Genomic DNA, 21,367 nt, shown 5'->3' with positions numbered 1-21,367 from the left:
CAAACACTTACCTAGTGGGGGCCAGTCTGAGCACTGCACTGACACCATCACTTCATTTAATCGTCACCCTAGCCCATTCAGGTGTGACCCTTATCATCCCCATTTTACAGATGAGAAAATTAAGGCCAAATGGGTAAGTAATGTGCCCAAGTGGCTGAGCAGACCTTAGCCCAGTAGCTCAGTGACACAGCCCACCACACTATGCCTGGGGGGTGGGGGAGCTTCCTGGTAGGCACCGCCCAGCCCCCACCGTGGAGAATGCCATGACTCTACCTTGGTGTCAGTTCTCGCTCTGAAGCGGGAGGCTGAGAAACTAGCCAGGCTCGCTGCGTCTTCCCTCACATGCGTGCAGGAAAATTCTCCTTACTTTTGCCTCCTCCTGGTTTTACACATAAAGTAGAAGTTTTGAGCCAGAGAGATCACCTGTTTTAAAAAATATCTCCTCTGGTCCATTGGGCCATCCCTTAAATTCCACTCACAGAGATTAAGTCTTTAAGTGTGGATTTCCCAAGCTGTGTTCTTGAAGAACATGAGCTCTGTGATGTGTTAAAAGGGATAAGAAGTAAAAAGGGCCCAGTGGTCAGTCTACAAAAAAGATGAATTACCTGAAGTTCTGGTATTGATCCTATGCATGGTTTTTTATATCCTATAAATGTATACTTCACATGTATACACTCATTGATGCTATTATACTGCATGGTTTTAAACATTAAATAAACAATCTCATATTTCATTTATCATTTTATAACTTGATCTTCTATGTAAAATTATGTTTTGCAATTTATCCTTGTTAATGTAGTTAGTTTGAGTTCGTTTTAATGCCACGATATAATTTACGTTTTCTAGTATCCACATAAAAAAAGAAGAAATCAGTAATATTAAGTTTCCTGACATTTTATTTAACCCAATATAGCGAAAATATTATCATTTCAACATTTAATCAATGTAAAAATTGTTAATGAGATAGTTTGCATTCTTTTGCACTAAGTCTTTGTAACTCTGTGTGTATGTGATCCTTAGAGTTCAGGCCAGCCCTCGCTCAACAGGGTCTCGTGGCTCTGCACTGAACCACACAGCTGTAAACTATTCTATTGCGTAAACCCACCAGAATTTGTATCAAGGAGAAAAAGTTGATAGGCTAAAGTTAAAGAGGTGGTTTATTTTTACTGCAGGACTTCTCAGAGCTCTTAATGGCATGAAGAGCATCATGAATCTCTAGGAGAACGGGGAGATGAACGCAGAATTCAGCATTACCCAAATTTACCTGGTCGCAGAACACTTCGTGGAGCACTTTGCAAGACTGGTCTTCTGCAAAATATACTTCTAGAGTGGCAAGAGCCTGAGCTTTAACATTAGATCCATCTAAGCCAAAGCCTGCTCTGACACTTACTGAACACTTGGACTCTTAGGGTCATCCTTTCACATCGATAAGTAGATTTCATAATGCCGCCTGTCGAGGATCTTGTAAAAAAAAAAAAAAAAGCGCTTTCAGCACCCCATACATAGCAGATGCTTAACAAATGCTAGGCTCCTCTCAGCTCTTCTCTCTTCCTTTGCCCCCTATCTCCTACTTAAAAGGAAATCATCCCTTCAGTGGGAAAAGGACATGATTGGCCAATTCACATAAAATGAGCAATTACCAGGTTAGTACATAGGCAATTGTATGACAAACATGTGAGCTGTAAAACAACAGGTGGATGCAGAGAAGGCGAGGCCACAGATGGAATACCCTCTCCTCGGAGCAGGTGGCTCCGAGCTCCGTGTCCAGGCAGGTCCCCTTTGTTATCTACACCTCGGGGCCCAGTGGGCTTTTGCAGCCCTTCTCACGGGTCTGGTCATCTGTTGCACTTGTGTTGACTTGTGCCTTGTCCCTCTCGGCCCCGGACATGCCCTCTACAGGGGCAGGGCCATCTCTGGCGTTTGCCGCTCCAAGCCCTGCAGTTATGCCTGGTGCATAGCAGGTGCTCTGCTTGATTAACTGAACCTTGTTTATGCAAACGAACAAGAACTGGAAAAACCTAGGATGAAGTAAAAATAGCTGGATGAGCAATTTGCTTTGAAAAAAATGTCACATTATGCCATAGGGTTGCACAAAAAAATGAAAACCGTTTTTTAATCCAGGTACCGCTGAGGACAAATTCGGTGCTCTTAAGAATAACTTGGCAGAAATTACGCAGCCAGAGTTTCCCAGTACACAGCTGGTGGAGAGCTAGGTCTAGGAGGTGGCGGAGGAGAGAATGTGGGGCGCTGAGGTAGGGGAACGGGGAGAGGGTGGCCCGTTTCCAAGAGCTGGGCTCCCTCGGCCCCAGCCGCCTGCCCCAGGTTGTTCTGCTTCCAGCTCGAATCTGTCATCTAGCCACTCCGAGCTGTGTTTCAGGTCCTGACACAGTCTGCCCATAGCCAAGGCCACCCACAACTCCTTTGTGGGGACACTGCCGTCACCCCTCAAGGGACAGAGGGCCAATCAGAGCACATCTCTGGGACTGAGGGTGTGCCACGGGCCCCAAATCCCTGGAGAAAGCTCTTGGTGAGTCCTCAATTCCCACATGACCCTGAGGGCTCCCGTCCCCAACGGTGAGCTTCCTTCCTCTGAAAGGAATTACATTTGGTTGTATCAGAGCAAATTTCTTTTGAGGACCCCTAAGTGGCTTCACATCTCCATCTTCCTGGAGCCCGTTGGCTGTCTGGTAAAGCTGTGGCAGGGGCTCAGCTCCGCCCTCCAGCGGCTGCATGCAGCTCTTCTCGCGGGGCTCCCATTGGTGGGACCAGTGTGAGTAAAGCCACAGATGGGGGGGGGGGGGCAAATCTCTAACCTAGAAGTGATCACCAGAAAGAAGCACAAAGTGGATATTAACCCCTTTAATGGCAGAAGAGCCAACATCCTCTCCCTGCAGGTGGAAAGAGATGGAGAGACAACTTGTCTCCATGGAGAGACAACTTTAAACACTCTGTGGTTTAATATAACATTTATTTACCACCTTCAAAAACCTGTATTGCTGTAATTGATACTGATACATCAGGGCAGGGAGCAATGTCCTTTTAATTTATTTGCTTCCCTCAACTTGCTTTCTTTGAAAGAAATTTGCAATAGCCTGAGTGCTTTCCAAGAATTTTTATTAGAATATTATCTTATCAAATTTTACATCCATGCTCCCAAGAGGGTATTCGTGTCTTTCTTTATAACATTGATGGAGATGAAGGGCTTGATTACAGAAGAAACTTTTTTATTGTTATTTGTTAAGAAAGTACAAAGGAAAATAAGAACCATTTTTGAGTGAGAGGAAGTTCCAGAAATTTCATCCAAGAGCTGGAGATTGGTGGGAGGAGGAACAGGGTTTATCCTTCTCTGGCTGGTCCTAGAACCCCTGGTCTCTCCCCAATACCTCACTGTCCCCTGCTCTTTCTGCCTCCCACATCCCTGCCTAGAAACCGCAGTCATCTTGATGATCACAGCAATGCGGACGAGGTTCCAGGAAAAGTAGAAATACACAGAGCCTCTAAACTTCCTTTAAGCAAACTTCTCTAGTAATGATAGTCACCATGACCTGCTGCACATTTTACACGCAGCACCTCATTTAATTTTCAGACACACAGAAATAAAACCTTGCCAGAGGTACTCCTTCCGCCATCTTACAGATGAAGCAAATAAATGATCTGCCGAAGGGCTGCAGACAATAAGAAGCAAGCTGGGATGCAGATCTGGGCCTTGAGTGCCTGACACCAGCCCCTTGAGACCCAGGAGAGTGTAGTCATTAGCTTTTGGCCAGAGCTGGCGCTAGCCTGCCTAGAGGAACTGATGAGGATGGTCCTCTCCCAGCTCTACCTCCGGTGGTCTTACCCACTCCTGCCCTGAGGTCTGGGAAGTCTAAGGACCAGAGAGGTGCCTCCAGCAATAAGAGCCAGAAGCAGCAAGAAAAGGGCAAGCAGGGCCTGCCTGGCACTTCTCGCCCTGCACACACTGACTTTCCCAGAGCTGACCGCCTGGCTAAGGTGCACCCTTCTCCCCCTGACTCCCGGCCACCTTCCGGCTCCCTCCCACTCCCCCCCCCCCCACACTGACCTTTGCCTCTGGCAGTGTGATGCTCTTAGGTCCTGCCGGCTTTCTTGGCAATCTGGTTTGCCAGGTGGCGGCATTTTGTTGAGACCCTTGGGCAATCCCAGATCTTGAGTCTGTTTCATGAAGAACCAGCCTTGCCAGCCAAGCCAGCCAAGCAGGAAGGTGGGCAGCCCTGCCCTGCGCCCTGAATCCTTCTCAGCTGACAGGTCGGTAGCAGTGCCGAGCCAAGGATCCGAGTCCAGACATGTTCAGAGTCAGTTTCCTACTCGTGATCCATTATCTCTCTCTTGCATTTTCACACCTTTTTTTATCCTTGTATTTCTGCACTGGCCTCTAATTATTTTGCCGAAACCCCTTTGGAAGAAGTTTTGCAAACATTGTTATTAGCCCTACTACGTGAATTTCTCAATTTGGGAAATTGCCTTTCATAGACTGCTATTGTGCTGGTAATTTCCTTCCATTATTTTCTTTTTTGCCCTCAAAATGTCCTTTCTGCCTCTGATCCATCTTCAGTGAGCCTCGGCCGCTCCATCCAGTAAAGCTCCTGGTGGGGCAACACCCAGGCAAGCTCTACTTGGCGGGGCTAAATCCAGAGTCAAAGTTCTCCACCCTCTTCTTAGGCCACCTATCAGGAATGGAGCACAGACAGTCTGCCCTTGTTTGCTTTCCTTTTTTAACTTGTTAGTATACAAACAGATACAAAATTACAGTGCTCAGTAACCCAATCTATCCAGTACCTGGCATCAGCAATTAGCATGTTTCATCTATATACTCAGCAACTGCTGCCTATACTCACATCATTTTGAAGCAAATACCAGATATCATATCATTGCATGTGTATTTCAATAATTATAGTTGACCTTTAAACAAGGCAGGGATTGGGGGTGCTAATCCCCCACACAGTTGAAAATCCTTGTGTTACTGACTCACTAAAAACTTCACCACTCATAGCCTGCTATTGACCGGAAGCCTTACCAATAACATAAATGGTCAATTAACACATATATTGTATGTTATATGTATTCTATACTGTATTTTTTTTTCTTAAGTAGGCTCCATGCCCAGCATGGAGCCCAACGCGGAGCTTGAACTCACGACTGTGAGATCAAGACCTGAGCCAAAATCAAGAGTGGAACACCTGATCTACTCAGCTACCCAGGGGCCCCTCTATCTATATTCTTACAATAAAGTAAGCTAGAGAAAAGAAAATGTTATTAAGAACATCAGAAGGAAGAGAAAATACATTTACAGTACTGTACTGGATTTACTGAAAAATAGCTGCATGTAAGTGAACTCATGCAGTTGAAACCCATGTTGTTCCAGGGTCAACTGTATATCTAAAAGATAAAGACGGTTTCGAAAAATATACAATCATAGTTACATGATCATTACATCTTTAAAAAATTAAAGTGAATCTTTAATTTCATCATATATCCAGCCACTGTTTACATTTCCCCCATTGGCCTATCATTTTTTTATACTTCATTTACTTGACTTGGGATTCAAAAAAAGATCTGTACACTGAGATTGGTTGCTATGTCTCTGAAGTCTTTTTAATTAGTCCATTCTACCCGCCCTGGTTCCTTCCATTTTCTTTGCACATGGCTGTGGCTGAAGAATCAACCACCTCACTTGTCTTGTAGAGGTTCCCATGGTCTGGATCTCCTGGTGAATTTCATGCTGTCTCTTACCATGTGCCCCTGACCCTTGTTTGTTTAATGCAATAAATAGATCCAGAGGACCTAGATCACATTGAGGGTTGATTTTTCTTTTTGTGGGTATTTATTTGCATCAGTACTGATCCTGAGCCTTAAGACCCTTGAATGGAAAATAATCCAGGTAACCATAGACTCCACTTGCAACAGGGTACTGGATAGGAATTTCACTTCCAACTCTCTCAAGGTAAAGTCCCAGGGAGAAGGAGGATGGTGGGAGGGGTATTAAAAGATTGAAATTCTGTCCGTTTCTGGTGTTGGTTCCTATGACAATCACAGTATTTGAGTCAGGGTGGAGTCAGTTGCATGACATATTTTAGCTTAAGGAACAAAACGGCTTTCGGAGGAAAAGGCACTGTGTTATGTCAAGGCAGGAGGAAGCTAGCTAGCTTCGGCCCACGACTACCTTGCTACGGAGCTAGCTGTGTGCCCACTGGGAAGCAAGGAATACGTAACAAATTGATGTATTTGAAGCCTCTCCTACACGTCAGTGTGACGTGTGCGGATGCTCCATCAGGAATTGTTGTCCACGTGTGGTTGTAAACAGGCTGTCATAGACAACTGTCCCTTAGAGGGATGCCATGGAGCCTCACAGGCTTTACTTAGCCTCAGAAGGATATGGGTTCAAGTCCACTTTCTCCCACATTCTAGTTGAGTAACTGCATAAAATCTCGATCTCATTAAAAAAAGTAAAGATCTTATTATTTACCTTTTGGCTCGTTGTGACTATTAGAGAGAATGAATATAAAATGCCCTGTGTATGATACAGGGCAGACTCTCAGTTACCACTGTCTGTTGGGGCGGGAGGTGCCCCTGGAGTCACATTCTTCTGGAAAAAACAACAGTGTGGACTATCTACCGGGGATTTGGGAGGGGGTTATTTCTAAAAGTGCTAGAGCCATCTAGACACACTAAGTGGTAAATGTAATTTAGATTTGGGAGAGGAGAATTATCAAATCACTTCAAAAAACTCTAATTTCGTTCATTCAAAATCCTGCTTGAGTGGGGGTTAGTTGGATCCTGGGAGAGCTGCCAGATGGCAAGGACAGGCCTGGTCAGTGGAGGAACTTTTTTGGTAGTCAACTGCCTTTCCAAGACTCCAGAACAAAGCATGCATTGTAGCTGCTGCCTGGGACCCCACGCCGGGAGGAGTGCCCGGCCTTGGCTGACTGGCGAGCTGCGGGGAGGCGGGAGCGACCCCGGGGAGGTTTGGATGGCCAGGAACCAGGACTTGATCCATTCGTCCTGATGAAATCTTGCCTCCTGATAGAGTTTCCTCAAGTGGAACAAAAAGAAAATTTAGAACATCTTTGCCAAAACATCCAGAGAAAGGAAAGCTGGAGCAAAGTTAATCATGACTTTCTCCCTGGCTCTCTGGGCCGGAGATACCAACGATGGGAACAAGAACACTTGCCATCACCCACTCCGTCTACACAGAGATAGGAGCCCTTTCCTTGCAAACAAGCAACACAGAAACTCTGTCTTGCTGTGCGGAAGTGTCAAGGTGCAGCCAGACCCCACAGTGTGCTATTCTCCACAGATCCAGAGCGGTGTCTGTCTAATCTTCCCCTGACTCACTGACATCTTCAAGCCTCAGCACTCCCCTACAAAGCCCCTCTTTGGGGGAAGGACACACCAGGGTGGGAGAATTCATTGCAAATATGGTGGGTTAGTCCAGGGAGAGGCCAAGGTTCCCTGGAGAGGGGCACATCACTCTGGTCACGAAAGGAAGGCCACACTATAGTGCCCTTCAGTCTTACTGAGGGGAGATTTATAGATTGCTGGTCTGTTCCACCACCATGAAATGATCCATGTGTTACAAGACGTGCCTGCCACAATAGCCCAGCAGCAACTTCAGTGTTGCAAAGCTTTGCTTTGAGTTTGGAATCTGCCACTTCCCAACTATTAGAACTTGATCAATTCCTGGATCCTCCAGAATGTTCTCATTCGAGAGGTGGGGAGAATTGCAGGAGAGTGGTGGGCATCGGAGCAGAGGGAAGGGCCTTCTGCAGCCTTTGGCAAAATTGCAGGCCATCCTAAGTCCATATCCCAAGGGTCCGGTCTGCTGTAGAACATGCCAGTGAACACAACTGTCCAGCAGCTACAGCCTCCCTCAGACAGGCTGCCAGCGCCGTCCACGGGCCTTCAGCAGAGGAGGGGAGCTGGTGATGACCTGGGAGCGTGAAGACGGCCACAGAGAGAGATGGGCAGGCAGCTGGGGCCTCGCGGGCTTGCTGACACCACATCTAGGCGGCCCAGTCCTCCAGAAGGACAACAGAGAATTCCCGGTGTGTTTCTCAAAAGGGCAGAGTTGTGCACACTGGGCCTGTGGTTTCCCTCATAGCCTGGTGACACCGCAGATGGGCCTGGGCCTGGGACCACTGCCAGTGTCCATTGGTGCCTAAGACAGGCAGAGCTGGGCGAAGAGAAACGCCCCGGGGCTGAGGGGCATGCGTTGCAGACTCGCTTCATCCTGTGGGATACACTAAGGGACACACAAGAAGGGAAGAAACCCCAAGACTGTGCCACCACGCCCCAAGCAGAGCACGTAAAAACAAGCTAAGTTGTCAGTACTGAGTGCTCCCTGCTCCTCCCTCATCCCTGCTCACTGCGGCTTGTCCCCCGGGACTCTGGAGAAAGAACTGGTGTTGGACTTTTTTCTGTGAATAATTGCCTGCCGCTGGGAACAATGATAGGCACAACATTTCTCACCCATTGACTGTTTCTTTGTTGTCTTCCAAAGCCATGGCGGCACAGAGAACACATCTCTCCTTCATCTGAAAATAATGGCTTTTCCCCCCATCTCCGTAAGAAAGGTGATTTTTAAAATCTCTCCTTTGATGTGAACATGTTAGCCCAAAATAAATGACCCTTCCCCTGGGCGGGCCTTAGAGCCGGAGGTTCCAGCCATCTGAAATGGCGATTAGCTCGCTAGCCTGTTGGACGCTTGTTTATTTGTACAGAAATAGCCCGTTCTGTGCAATCTCAACACCAGCTCTAGGAAATGGCAGGCCTGCTTTTATTTTTAAACTTCAAAGTTTGTCTTGGAGATAAAGTTCTACTTCCCCATGAGATTCTCAGGGTTCTACATGGGTGTGAAGGAATCACATAGGTCTCAGACAATTACTCGCACCCTTCAAGGCTCTGGGGGTGTGCGAGCGGCCTTGTCTTTGTTCTTCTAGAGACGAGCTGCTTCCTTCCACAGTGGTACATATCAACCAGAGTGTATTTCACCATTCTGTTTGCTTTTTTGCAAATGTACCCACTTTCTGGTCTAGTTGAGTTTAATGGGAATAATATATAAAGGGAACCGAAAGAAAAAATCCAGTGAAAAAAATTATTTTAGAAATAGAACAGGTTGGTACGAATCCTCAAGTGCTCATTATTTGACTTAAAAAGGCTATTTGATGAATGTGACACATAAAAGATGAAAGGCAGATGATTAAGATGGTTCTTTAAAAACTGAAATAGAAAGGTCCTCTGCAAAGCTTGTTTGGGCTGGAGGAAAGCTGCCTACTGTGGATCTGGGCTAGCATGGTCCGAAATTTCCCCAGGACTATCTGTCCTTTGCCATCCCCCTTGCCCCCACCACACGTGAGCATGTAGTGAGACAGAGGCCCTCACTTGTCAGAATGGGGAGCCAAGCACTCACTGGGGTCCAGCCACTGTGCTCAGACTTGGGTTAGACCTCAGGCCATGCAGTTCCACCCACCTCCTACCCCCATTTCCCCACTGCCTTTTCTGCCATAGCCCATAATTCCTGTTTCCAAGTCCTCTGGCCTGCCCCACAACCCCCACCCCAAATCCTTTCTTTGCCCTCTTGCAGAGCTGTTTGCCTGATGGATACTCCTCTCCCTGTATATCTCCGGATTATGTCTCCGGATCCAAACACACTGAGGACTCTACTTCTGGAAGCGTGCGCTACATCAGAATGTCTTTCAAACTTTCATGCTGGTGATCTACAGCTTGGTCACACACACACACACACACACACACACACACACACACACACACACACACACACCTGAATCAAAATTTCACAAAGCAACACTTCCTTTTACTACATGCCATGCCTTCTGTTATTCTTCCATTCTGTTCTCTCCACCCTACCCCACCCCCACATTTACAACATACTGGTGGAAATCCGCTAAACTGATTTCCCAATCCCCTAATGGTTTATGGTCAGCAGTTTGGAAAACCCTGGCTGAAATACTAATGAAAGGGCATCGAGGGCGTCCCTCGGCTCAGTGTTCCCACGGACCCTCCTTCTCCTGACCTTTGCCCCACATCCCACCTGCCACTTGTGATTAAATAACAGTTTAACATCTCTAAACCCCCCTTTCACTCAAGGACTAACTCAATTAGGACCAAGCTAGTGGGAGCCTGAAGCAGATTAAGGGAAAACAAAGGAAGCTTTGGGGTTTACCTTCAGCTTTTATGTTTCCAGGAGGTTTGCTCTCTTCCCATGCTTAGTCCCAGGCATCAAAGAGAAGGAGAGAGCAGGAGGGAAGGAGGGGGGAAGGAAGCAAGGAGGGAGGAGGGACCGAGGGTCAGAGGCACGCGGACGGCCACACACATGCTCCCTCACCTGCTGAGGGCGACCATCCCAGAACCGGTCACGCACACCGGGCCCTATAGTCCACCTGTCCAAGGTGAGCCATGGATTTCCTGGGGGGACTGTGACAACTGCTTTCCTTCCTCCTTCCCTCCCCCCCTTCTCCATCAGACTATCTATCCAGTCAGCAAACGACTGTGGGACTTGCGCTATGTGTTGGCTCTCCCCACAGGGGACAGGACCCCAAGGAGGACAGGCAGCTCCCCGAAATCTTGGAGCTATCTGGGCCTGCGGTCACCACATGGGGATGATGAGGGTGTTCAGTGGAGGAAAACGGAGGGCAGGGTGCTCTCAGGGCTTTGGTTTGGAGCCGACCACCCCCCCATCTTGGCCCATGTGCTTCCATGAAATGCCCAACTGTTGTGGGCACAAGGGGGGGTCCTCTGTTGTGCCATCTCTAGGGCACCCTCCAAGCGTGGACATTCTTAGGAAGATGGTGGTGCTAGAACTCAGGGTAGCCATGGACACTGCTCTCCACGCCCCTCCAACAGGGCAGTTCCCTCCTCTATCAGAGCACCCAGCCTCCTCTCGCATCCTCCCCTAGCAGCTCAGCCAGTCATCTGTGGGGCAAAAAGAGCTGAGTGGCCTTTGGTTCCCCCGCCTCACCTAACACAGCTCCAGGCACCCACAGTATGCTTGGTGAACATTTCCCGGATGCGCTAAAATGGTCCATTTGGGCCTCTCGCGAATCTCATTCTTTCTAGTCCAGGACCATCTGACAGAATTTTAATGTGAGCCACACATGTCATGTTACGTTCCCTAGTAGCCATACTAAAGTAAAAAGAAATAGTTGAAATTAATTTTAGTAATACTATATGTTTCATTGAACTCAATATATCAAAAACATTATCATTTCAACATATAATTATTATAATTATTAATAAGGTCTATGTAAATTATTACATAAAATTATTAATAAATTTTTTATGTTTTTTCTTTCTTGTTTTTTGGGGGTACTGAATCTTTGAGATCCAGTGTGTGTTTAAAATGGTAGGGGCACCTGGGTGGCTCCGTCAGTGAAGTGCCTGCTTTTGGCTCAGGTCATGATCCCGGGGTCCTGGGATCAAGCCCCACATCGGGCTCCCTGCTCCGCGGGGAGTCTGCTTCTCCCTCTCCCTCTGCCACTCCCCCTGCTTGTGCTCTCTCCCTCTCTCTCTCTTCAAAAATAAATAAATAAATAAATAAATAAATAAATAAATAAATAATAATAAAAATAAAATGGCCCCGCCTCTCAGTTTGGAACAGCCACACCTCAAGTGCTCAACAGCTGCCCGTGGCTTGCAACTGCTATCTAACAGCTCTAGACTCTCTCCAGACCTCAGGGTGACTAGGGCAGAGCCTGGGCTTGGTTCAGCAGGAAGGCAGGGAGCAGAGCCATCATGTCACAAGAGACAAAGCAGGCTGCCTCTGGGAACTTTACCACTGCAGCCCCCCACATCCCTGCAACTGTCCTCACTTGCCTCCCCACTTGGGTCTGTCTCTTGGGTGGGGACAACGGCAGGAGAAATAATTAAAGGAACTGGGTGAGGACTTGGCCGTGGATGTGCAGCTGTCATGGACCTTCTGGCTACCCCTGGTGAGGAGCACATGCCAACCCCACACCCAGACTCACCCCATTACCTGTAGAGAGCCAGCCTAGAAGCTCGCCCCATCAACACGCACAACTCTGCTAGCCACATTTGGCCCAAGGGTGGTGACAGCTGAGTTCAATGACCGTATCCACGGTGTGGTTTCTGAAGACCTGCAGCCTTCAATCAATTTAGGTTGTCTTTTCTGGGACAGTGGAGACACACACAGATTGGCAATCCGACGTGAGCTCATCTTATTAGAAATAATCGACCATATGGCACTTTGTGACGAGTTGACATGCCCTTTGTATAATCAGTGTTGTTCGGCCTACTTGGTTATGAGCTGGATCCTGGCACTGTTCTCCCTGACAAGAATTCATTTCCCTCCTGTGAGTGAGTCAACCTTTACAGAAGGGGCACTTGGAGCAGAGTGCAATGCAGGCTTGTCGTATGCTAGACTGCTAAAGCCTCAGTTCCAGAATGTTAGAGCTGGGATTGCTTACTTCTCTCCTAGTCCTGGGGCTTTTAATTTTCCCTTGTAAGTACAAAACTTTTTTTCAAATGAAAGCTTATGGAGGCCCTGATAAAGATAGATTCTTCTGCAGGAGCCAGGATATGGGCACAGAGCTCCCTCTCCCTTCTTCTTCCCCGAGCATCTCTGTGTGGCCAGAGCTGGTTTGAAAACCAACGATTCTAGGCAAGCCACTCGTTGTGCACATCAGATAAGCAAGGCCCAGAGCAGTTGTGGGTGACATGGTCACACGGTGCTGTGACAGATCAGAATCCACCTTCAGATCCCAAGAACTCTATTTTAGTGTTATGTTCTTCTAGAAAGTTCTATGGAAGATCTTTACCTACACACAAGTGATCTCTTACTTAGAAACAAGTCATCAAGAGGATGGTTAGGATTTCTAGCATCGAGAGTTATATGGGAGGCCTCAAGCTGTAGATTTCACATGCATTCTCTTTGTCCTTCACAATGACTTACTAATTTGGTTATTGTCTTCATTTTACAGAAGAGGAGACTGAGGTTTGGCTATGCCAACCACACAAGGCCATGAAGACAGTTGGTGATAATGGTTGGGTTTGAACTTGGCCCGGTCCAAACCCAAGCCTCCACAGCTCAGATGCTGCCTCCCACACACCCCAGAGCTCTTCAAAATGCAATCAATATGGTGCTACCACCGTAGTCCAAACATGGTCATCCCCCCTGGACCTCAGGACCTGGAAGCTTCTTGAAGCCCTGCACCCTTCAGAAACACCGGCACCATGGGCTGGCTGCCAAGTGCCCTGAGCCCCTTGAGGCCCTGAGTCTGTGGAGCCTGGCCCTTGGAGAAGATCAGCTAGAAAAGAAATTGGACCCCAGCGGCTGTGAGGTTGGAGGAAGCTTTGATGCAAATGGGCAAGGAGAGGCCTCATGGGGGCTCTGGGGGCAACTTAGAAACAGCACAGGAAGGTTCTAGGTGGGGGTGTGGATGTCGGCAAAGACTCAGGCTGGGGTAGGAAAGCAAAATACAGCAGACAGGGATGGGGGCAGCTCTCTCTGGACAGGGTCATGGGGCAGGGTGGCCTCTATGTGTTTGACTATGTTTGGAGGACTGTACTTGGCAGGTGAGGAATGGGCTGTTCAGCTGGTCCGTGGGCAAAGGCCTGGAGCCAGGCCCTGGATGCAGGCATGACGTGCTCAGAGAGACTCTCAGGGATGTGTGCACTCCCCAGTCTGCCTTGTGACCTGCTCAGAATGTCCCTGACCAGCTGCCACCACTGTCCTAGTTAAGCAGAAGAGCATCGGCCAATGTCAAACACCACAAAGGTGCAAAGTAGGTCCGACCGGGGATCAGCAAGGAGTTCCTGAGGCCCTGAGGAAGGTGCTGGAGCTCCCCACGAGGCTGGCCGGCCTTGCCTTTCACAAAAGCTCAGGACCGGACTGTCACTCTACTCGGGAGACCCACCCTGAGAGCCTGTTTGGCTAGGCGGCCCGAGCCAAGACAAACAGTGCATGAGCTCACTGGTCTGAGATTGCAGCTCGGATGTGCCCTCTGAGATGTGGACTTTGGACTGCGCTCTTAACCAGAAAAAAAATACACATGAAATCTTGAAACAAAAGAAAATGTTAACTTGAAACATTTCACTTTATCTTAGAGCTATTCAGATCCAAACATTGCTAATGGCAAAGCCAAATTTTTAAATGGGCCCTTTGGGAAAGAAGTAAAACGAGGGGATTTCCAGAAATGGACAAGGAGGTTAGAGTCTGTAGTACATGAAAATTGTAAAAAGGAAAAAGGTGTCACACCAGCCCCAGGGCTTGCTGTGAACTCTGCTGCGAGGGGGTCCCGGGGTCAGGCGTCACAGACCACCTGCCCTTCTGCAGCCTTGGCTTGTCAGGATTCACTTTCACTTCCGTTGCTCTACTCCCTCCCCCTCTGTGTTGTGCAGGGATCTTTGGAAAGCAGGGCAACAGGACAGCGACCGTGTGGTAAAAGGGACAGCAAAGCGTCTGCTCCTGGGGACAGCCGACTCAGAGAGGGGCAGCTCCTCAGAGCCAGCAGGCAAGGCCCAGGGGCACGAACATCCTCGTGCGTTTGCAGGACAAGTCATACTCTTCCTACATTGACAGGTCTTTCCCTTTTTGCAAAAGAGCAATAATGGGTAGAGAGTGTTAGGTGCCTGAGCCGAAAAATGAGGCCTAGATGGTACGTTGAGGTCAGACCGCGGAAAGCCTCAAAACCTATGGGAAGGTTAGGGCCTTATTTTGCCGGTGAACATATATAATCACCCACAGATTTGTGGATAATCTCTGGCAGTCTCTATCCCCATGAGGGAGACAAGCAACTGCCTAACAGATTCAATTACGACTTTTGTAAGCCCCACCAAGGAGACGTATGAGTTGCCCTGTCAGCACAGAGTGAGGACAGGTCTTCCTCTGTGGTTGCCAAAAGGAGAAAGCCCAGATTTGGGGAAATGGAGCATTAAGTTTAATTTGGAAATGTTAAGCATGAAGGGCCTATGGGTTACAGGTGGCAAAGTGAAGTAGGCAGTGGAAATGTGGTTAGCTCTGCCAGTCTAGAGCTCATCACAGAAGAGAGAGCTATGGACATGGGTGCAATTAAAGCTGTGGACAGAGACACAATTGCTTAGGAAAGACTGTAGAGACTGTAGATGTAGAGTCCAAAACGGAGCCTTCGTGTTAACATTGACAGGTTTAGTAGAGAAATCAGCAAGCAAAACTGAGGAAGCCTCTGGTGTCTGACTCATTAACTACTGTATTCCCCAGAACCAAGCCTAGTGCACAGAGTGAGTAATCAATAAATAAGTAGTTATTAAGTTCGTAAATATATTATCTTAGCTGTCTTTTCCTAGGGAGAGAAACTAGGCTTGCGCCGACCAGCTCTTGCCGTCATGGTGTTGTATACAAGCGACCCCAAAGCTCAGTGACTCTCCAGCTTCATTCCCAGTTCCAGTCTGTTCCACATGGCCTATTTTGAGGCTGAGTCTGAGGGACAGGGGTTCCCTCAGGCATGCTCCCTGTGGCAAGCACTTTTAGAGCCATTGCCCACAACACACCCACCCAAAATCTATCGGCAAGTCGTGGCCAAGCCTGAAATCAAAAGGCAGGTAGTAGATGAGAAAGAACATAAGCATAAGCTTTAGAGACTGAGGGATTTGGATTATGGTTCAAATCTCAATTGTACCACCAGTAAATGCATGAACTCAGTCAAATAACCGATCTAAGCGTTATTTTCCTCACCTTTAAAACGGGTAGAATAGGGGCACCTGGGTGGTGCAGTCGATAAAATGTCTGACTCTTGGTTTCCGCTCAGGGTGTGATCTCAGGCTCATGAGACTGAGTCCCATACCGGGCTCAACACTCGGCGAGGAGTCTGCTTCAGATTCTCTCTCCCTCTGCCCCTCCTGCTCATGCTCTCTCTCTTTCTGTCTCTCTCTAAAATAAATAAACAGATCTTTAAAATGGGTATAATGATAGGTTCTTTCAGGAGCTTTGAGGATTAAACATAACACACACGAAGCACCTAACACGTTATCTGACACATAGTAGGTGTCCAATACTCTGTAGCTACTAGGGTCAATGACCAGACTTCTTCTAACCTTAGTACTGAATATTAAAAGCTGAGCTGTGCTGCTCAGAGCTACCTGCTCATATCTCAGGCACGGCCGTGCCCAGGAGCTCCATGGTAAAGCACACTCTACATGCAGCCTCTGCCATGCTCCCAGGGATGGGGAGAGAGGCAGGGAAGATGATCCCGAAGTCTGAGGCAGAGTCCAACACAGCCATTGATCAAATGCCTCCCAGGTTTGCTGGAGCTGGTGCTTAGCTTTTATCCTTAGTCCAGGCCTGCACTTTTGCCTAGAGACATCCTTACGAGAAATCCTCTTGCTTCCCAGGCCCAGGCTTTCATTTGGCCTCTATCTTGAGTGAGACCAAAATATTAATGAGGAATAGAATTCTGCAGGCAGGCAGCTTTTCCAAATGATACTTTTCCCAGATTGCATCTGAACTAGACCTTGGCCTGAAATGTAATATCCAGAGCTTTCTTTATAGCTTGTGAGGCTTTTTTTCCATGAATGCTCATGTAAAAATGAAGAATTCATAAGATCCAATGAAATGGCTGGCACCGGGCCCAGGTTTATTCACTGAAGGCTCTTTTCTTTTGTTCTCATCCACTATTTAGTAAATTACCAGCCAAGTGATCAGATGAGAAGTGCTGTTGTTGTCATCCTCATTTCATACTGACCACTCAGTATGTTTGTCTTTATAACTCTTAAGAAATGCATTTCTAGAATTCAGCATTCTTTCTCAAATCTCCAGCAACAGATTTTATTTGACATTAATTCATTCACTCCACCAGTGTTTATTGAGCACCTACATGTGTCAGGCACCAGACTAGGGGCTGGGGATTTACAGTAAATAAATATGCAGCCACTGCCCGTGGGGAGAAAATTAGATGAGGAAACAGAGATCCAAAGAGTAGAAAATTTGGATAAAGCCACACCACGAGTTTGAGCCAAGATGGGAAGTCATATATCTTAACAGGACCAGCTACATAATTTGCAAATATGGTAAATGAAATTAGGAGGCCCCTGGTCCAAAAGTTATTAAGAATCTCGAGACACTGACGACAGAGACCTAAACCAAAGGCAGCGTCCTTCTGTCTCATGTCTGTGCGACTGGCCCTGTTCCCTGGATCATATTTTTAAAGTCAATTTCTATGAATTCCATAATTAAATGAGCATGAAAGGAAGAGGGGGTGCTGTGGAGGAAAGACGAAACCACCAATAACGCCTAAGATAAAGGACAAGCGGGAAATTCACATGCGGTGTTTCTGTTTGCTGGCCTGTTGGCAAAGTTAAATGTTTACATAGAGTCTTGCCTTGATAAGTCCTTAGCAGAACACCACAGTTTGAATTTCTGAATGCTTTCATCACACACAAAGGAGTTAGAATTTTCAAACACACTTATCTGTGTCTAGATTCTGAGGAAAAAGATCTTACATATGTGGCCAAAGCAGCCCACTGGACAGATTGGTTGGTGGTTTGTGTACAGGAATATTAGCACAGGCTTCCTTTGCGGCATTTCTGGTTTCTCTCTGTTAACAGGGCACACCAGCTACCAGAAGAAGGGAGCTCCAGACAACTCATTAGTGGGATAGACCAGTTGTCCCGGGAGGTTTCTCTCCCTTCTTGTGGTCCCCTGTGGAGCCAGGTCCCAAAGGTGTGGCCGTCCTGCCAGACGCCCCTGGGCCAGGCCTCAGCGTCAGCTGGGGAAGTGGTATCTGGCAACACTGGGAGCTGCTCCCCACTGGGCCCAGATGTCCTCTTACTCATTTTAATGGTTTACACACTCTGTATCTGTTTCTGGTTTTCAGGCCACAGAGCCAAGTATGACATCAAACATCCCTTGAACTCGTTGTGTTATAAAGCCAGGGTGAGAGGAAAAGGAGTCGGCGCTTACTTACAAAGGGTCTTCTTTTGCCCCTTCCTCCTGTCCCGTGTTCTCTCATCAGTTCTTCATCTAAAATTCATTTTCGAAAGCTTGCACGTCATTTTCTCAGCAGCAACAGGGCACTGAAGGGAAGGGTGGGACCTCAGTGCCTCGTTCTCAGAATTCTACGCATACATACTCACGAGGAGAGCCCTGGGCACCATCCTGGGCCGCAGCAAGAGTTTAAATGAGCTGGACGCAGGAGGCTCTGGAACCAACAGGAAGCCCCTAAGCCCTGTTCTCTCTCTACGTTTGCTATTAATTGGCCATCCAATCCTGAGCAGAGAGCAAGTTAACTCCAAAGCCAGCAAAGGGATGGGTGGGTATGGAATGACCTGCTCCACAGGGGTTTGTGAAGGGTTTCAGGACGAGTTCACCAAATTCCCTTGCCTATATGGTCAGTTGATTTTCTTTCTTTTTTTTTTTTTTAAGATTTGTTGATTGATTGATTGATTTGACAGAGAGAGAGCACAAGCAGGGGCAGAGGGAGAGGGAGAAGCAGACTCCCCGCTGAGCAGGGAGCCCGACGCGGGGCTCGATCCCAGGACCCTGAGATCATGACCTGAGCTGAGGGCAGATGCTTAACTGACTGAGCCACCCAGGCGCCCCATATGGTCAGCTGACCTTCCACAAGGCTGCCAAGGTCATTCAGTAGGGAAAGCACAGGCTGTACGCAAACGGTGCTGGGAAGCTGGACAGCCACGTGCAAAAGAAAGAAGTTGAACCCTTACCTTACACCATGTGCAAAAAATAATTGTAACTTGGTCAAAAGCCTAAACATGAAAACTAAAACTACAAAACTCTTAGAAGAAAACATAGAGGGAAATCTTCATGACATTAGTTTTAGCAATGATTTCTTGGAAATGACACAGAAAGCACTAGCATCAAAAGAAAAAAGTATATAAATAAGACTTCACCAAACTTGTGCATCAAACAACACTACCATGGGAGTGAAACAAAAACCCAAAGAATGGGAGAAAATACTTGGAAATCAAATATCTGATAAGGGATTAATATCCAGAATATATAAAGAAGTCTTTAACAACCCAATTTAAAAATGGGCAAAGGACTTGAACAAACATTCCTCTAAACAAGATCTACAGATGTCCAGTAAGTCTGTGAAAAGGTGCTGAACATCACTAGCCAGTAGGAAAATGCAAATCAAAACCACAATGAAATACCCCTTCACAGTCATTAGGATGGCTGTTATTAAAAAAAAAAAAACAAACAAAAAACAGAAACAGAAAAATGACAAATGTTGAGGAGGATGTAGGGAAAGTGGAGCCCTGGTGCATGGCTGATGGTCATGTACAATCGTGCAGCCGTGTGGAAAACAGGTTGGTAGTTCCTGGAAAATGTGAACGTAAAATTGCCACGTGATCCCGCAATTCTGCTCCTAAGAATTCAAAAGAATTGCAAGCAGGGGCTCAAACAGATATTTGTACACAATTTGTACGCATGTTCACAGTAGCATTATTCACAATAGCCAAAAGGTGGAAACGACCCTATGGTCCATCGAGCAATGGAATGGATAAACAAAATGTGATATACACATTTGTGGAAGGTTATTCAGCTCTAGGAAGAAAGGAAGCTCACACGGGCTACAGCACGGAAGGACCTTGAAGCTATTACACTGCGTGAAATAAGCCAGTCACGAAAGGACAGATACTGTATGGCGGCCCTGCCGTGAGGTGACTTGGAAAGTCCATTTCATAGAGACGGAAGGCAGAACAGAGCCTACCACAGTCTGGGTGGAGGCGGAGTGGAAAGTTAGTGTTTAATGTGTGCAGAAAGACACCCTAATCTTATTTCACCAGGTTGTGAACATTTTAAGTTCATTCTACCTGAGGGTCCGCCTCTTCTCCTGCTGTTGACAGGGCCGCACAGCACGGCCGGGGCCCCCCAGGTGCCGACACAGGCCCCTCCCTTTGCACACGTGTCCCGGTGAGGCCTCCTGAGCCCTGTCCACACAGCCTTTCACGGAGGGCAGGCCGGGGCTTTCCAGGCCCAGGCTGCACCCAAGGTCCAGATGCCATCTCAACGCCCTGGCCACTGGCTGCCGTTTCCACCTGGGGTCTTGCTGACGCCCCCGGTGGCACCGTCAAGAAGAAGGGGTTTTAGGAGCCCCAGACCTCTCTTGTGCCTCCTCCTCCTTCTCGTTTCTCTTCTCCATCCTCTTTCTGTTGCTGCTTCTCTTCTGTCCTTGGCCTTTCTCACCACCCTCCCAAACCCCAGGGATAGCTTTCCAGTGTGAGGGATCCCTCTCCCTCTCCATTTTTAGCAACGATGTTTTGTTTATACCCACGGATCCTCTCCTTTTCTGAGGCTGAGGCTTTTGGAAAGAAGAGTCGGAAGACTTTAACCCCCTTTCTTCTTCCTCACCTACAGTGCCACCCTGAGGGCACAGGGCACAGAGCCTAGCCATTACTGCGGTTGGGGCCGGGAGGAACCTTTGCACAAGTCAGGATCTGAAAATGTTACCCATCCACGATGGCCCCATTTCACAGGCGGTACACTGATACCCGAATGCTGTGCCCAAGCTCATCAGCTGACAGGGGTCACTGCGCAAGGTTGTCCATCTCCTGATGCCAAGGCTGGGTGCCTTCCACTGCAGCTGCCAGCCTGGGGCTGAGGACAGCCTGCCCGGGACACACCCCGGCCCTTTTCCCCATGCTTCAAGCCTGGGAAAGCACCGCATTCCCTCCCCTTCCTTTCCGGCCCCATGGGCGGCTGTCTAGCAGCTGTGTGCGGTGGGCCTGCCCACCCCTGCTAATTCGACACAGCTGCCCCACCAGAATCCCTGGAGTTGGCCGAGAATCTGTTCCAGCAACACATGTGGTTTCTCACTGAACTTACAGAGGGAAAGTCTCTCCAGCTGGGGGGTCGGGATGTGAGGCTGATCAGCAGGTGACACCCTGGGGCCGGCTCCTGCCTCCGGGGGTGGAGGTTCCAGTTCGCTGCCTCTCACCAAAACCCACACGAGCAGAGATGGTCCTGGCAGAGCACACCCTCCGACCATTTCATCTTTCCCTTGTAGGGACAGAGACCACTCAAAAACAAACAAAACCAGAACCTTCCATCATCCAAGTGCAGCATGCTCACGGTTGACCTTTGAAAAGGATGGGTACGTAGAAAGGAGTTGAAATGCTGAAAAGCTCCCCCGACCCAGCTGTGTGGCACTGTGGCATCATCTGGGCACGTTCCCTGCTGGTTTCTGCAGGTTTTATGCGTAGCCCACCCCCACCCCACTGGCCTGCTCAGGCCAGGCCCAGGCCTTCTTTGAGATAGAGTAAGGCCACCAGATCGGGAGACGACTGTCATGGAAAAGATAGTCTGTGGCTCACGATTCCAGAAGAAAGGGGCACACTATGTCCTGGGCAGAGGGGGGGCATGCAGGGAAGCACCAGCACG

At 48.1% G+C, this 21,367-nt stretch overlaps 1 long non-coding RNA gene across 1 annotated transcript in view; it reads right to left on the bottom strand.

Annotated features, from left to right (window-relative positions):
- Window positions 1-1,447: 1,447 nt before the first annotated feature.
- LOC141370332 (uncharacterized) overlaps window positions 1,448-21,367 on the bottom strand; it is a 102,147-nt gene continuing 82,227 nt past the window's right edge. The window contains exon 3 of the long non-coding RNA XR_012374261.1: window positions 1,448-1,461. This is a non-coding gene — a long non-coding RNA (uncharacterized lncRNA). The remainder of the gene's footprint in view (window positions 1,462-21,367) is intronic.

Source organism: Callorhinus ursinus, unplaced genomic scaffold, assembly GCF_003265705.2.
Source record: "Callorhinus ursinus isolate GAN/ISIS: 27379988/994484 unplaced genomic scaffold, GSC_fseal_2.0 scaffold32, whole genome shotgun sequence".
NCBI classification, from domain to species: Eukaryota; Metazoa; Chordata; class Mammalia; order Carnivora; family Otariidae; genus Callorhinus; species Callorhinus ursinus.
This window is presented reverse-complemented; position numbering and strand designations above follow the sequence as displayed.